Consider the following 2,680-nt stretch of genomic DNA (forward strand, 5'->3'; position numbering starts at 1 on the left):
TTATTTTTTATAGAATTCAGTCATCACTCACCTAGTTTGACAGCTGGGAAGAAAGGGGTAGGAGATATACATAAGCTACTTGGGTTACTGAAAATTGTTCCTTGAAGATGAGGATTGTGCATGAATCTTTTCTATATTTAGCAGACAACAAAGTGTGTAGAATCCTGTAGGAAGTAGAAATATAATGTTTGTTTTTCATTATGTCAAAGAGGTGCTCTGTTTATGAAAATAGGAGAGAATGAGACAGGCGAATTCTATACATATACAAACAATATATACAAAATTTGCTACATTCTATTCCATGATAGGCCCTGGAATGAACTTTGGTTCTTTGCACATACTATAGATATTTACACACTAGAAAACAGAAATGTAATCCTTTAATACTGTTAAAATACATAGACTATCTTCTTAAAATATATTCGTGGACCTATTTTTTCCTTAATTTCTTCCACACCTGCATTAAGAAATGTCTCTAAAAGAAAAACTTCTAGGTGTGTAAAATTTGAACTCCATCTATTTCTTTTGTTGAATTGTACTCCAGATAGGATTGAAATCCCTATTTCATCTTAAGGCTTAGAGCTAGAAAAAGAATAAGTATTCTCGACAAATTGTCAAGCCTCATTTTTAAGGAGAGCTATGTACGTATTAGGAGAAATATGTATCTGTCTTGGTAGCTAGGAACCTTCAAGAAACAAAAGAAAAAGAATAATTTCATGGCAGTCTCATGTATTTGCATACCTTCAAGTGAACACTAGCTGCTCTATATTCTATAGTATATTTGCAAGAATATTTTCATAAGCTATTTCTAAGCTATTGTCATCCTCCAGAGTAAAGTTCATGTATGCCTATGTCTCATTATATAGATTGTAGTTGCTCAAAGTCAGAACCTATTGTTTGTATAGGTTTCACATGGCTATCTTTGCTTCACTCCATGTCACTGAGGGCTGGGAGATTCACTTCAAATACATAAATACACACACATACCCACACATATCTGACTGGCTTTCACTATTGTCGTACAAATTAACTCCTTTTTGCCTCTAACTCAAGAGTATCATAAATCTTCTAGCATACACGAAAATGCGACAAGTTCATTATTAACTTGCAATTAGGTTATATCTCTAGCTTCACACAATTCTAAATACTCATATGAAGAAAAATATATATCTAGAGTTTTGGTGTGCTTTTATATTACAAAGCTCTCAATTTTCACCTTATTTTCCTGGAAGAGGCACCAGTGCTCGATAGGTAATGTACTCATTACCTTACTCATGTAACTGTAACACCTGTACAGTATTTTTACAATCAAAAATGTACAAAAAGGAAAAAAAGGGAAATTGGATGTCACGTATTTCCATTAGAACTAACTAAATATAGGGGCTTTAAGTTTCTACAGGATTTAAGGACCTAGTAAGTTTTGGATATGCCCCAAGGCCGTTACTAAAAGCTGAGGGAGAGAGATCTAAAAGTGGAAGTAGATAGGTGACCAGAGCATAATTTTGTATCTTTAGTTCACTGTTACAATAACAGGGGTACAAATCAACATGATGGTTTGTAGATACAGGACCAGAAGACGTACTGGAAACTGACATCAGAGTAGGGTCATTCATTGTGGGAAAACACAAATCAGGAGGCAAGAAAGGATGCAATCAACCGTGTCCATGAAACAACACAGAATGGTATAAAGTCAAAGTGTTAACCAGCCCATGAAGAAGGTGTTTAACATCACTAATCACCAGAAAGTGTTAGTCAAAATAATGAAGAAAATTACCGCTTCATATGAATTAGGCAGGATAACTACAAGAAAAGAAAAGAACAATGTTGACAAAAGCGTGGTAAAATTGGAACCCCTCTATGGGAACCAGTAGAGCATCTCTTCAAACAATTTAAAACAGGATTATTCATACTTGTCATCCTAACCACTCAGGACAGGGGCTGAAATAAAAGGATAGTGGTTCAAAGCCAGCCTGGGCAGAAAATGGGAAGTGGATCTGTGGTTTAAAGTGGTAAACCACTAGCCTTGAGGAAAAGTTCAGAGACAGTGGCCCTGACCTGAGTTCAAGCCCCATGACAGAAAATAAAAAAAGAAGAAAAGAGAATTTTCATATGATCCAATTACTCCATTTCTGGGTATATACTCTAAAGATCTAAAAGCAAGGTCTGGAAGAGATCCTTGTACTCTCATATTCATTTTGTACAATACTCAAAACCTGGAGGCAATCCAAGTGGCCATCAACTAATGAATAGCTAAGGCAAATGTGGTTTATACCCACAGAAGTATATTATTTCAACTTTAAATAGAATTATGTTTTGACAACTGCTATATTAAGCATGAATCTTTGGGACACTTTGCTAAGTGAAATAAGCCAGTCATAAAAAGATCTAATATTACATGATTCTACTTATATCAGTTATATAGAACAGTCAAATTGATAGAGACAGGAAGTAAAATCGTACTTGATGCATATCTTGAAGCAGAAGAGAGCGGAAAATTGTTTTACTGAATATACAATTTGAATCTTGGAGGATGAAAAGTGTGAACACTGATCTTATACAATATTGTAAATGTACTTACTACAACTATGCTGTATTCTTAAAATGATTAAAATAAAAAAAAAAAACCTGGGAGAGGAGAAGGAGAATGATGAAGAGGTAAGTATAATCAAGGGACATTGTA

The sequence above is a fragment of the Dipodomys spectabilis genome, unplaced genomic scaffold (genome assembly GCF_019054845.1).
Source record: "Dipodomys spectabilis isolate Male_0828 unplaced genomic scaffold, ASM1905484v1 ptg000404l, whole genome shotgun sequence".
NCBI classification, from domain to species: domain Eukaryota; kingdom Metazoa; phylum Chordata; class Mammalia; order Rodentia; family Heteromyidae; genus Dipodomys; species Dipodomys spectabilis.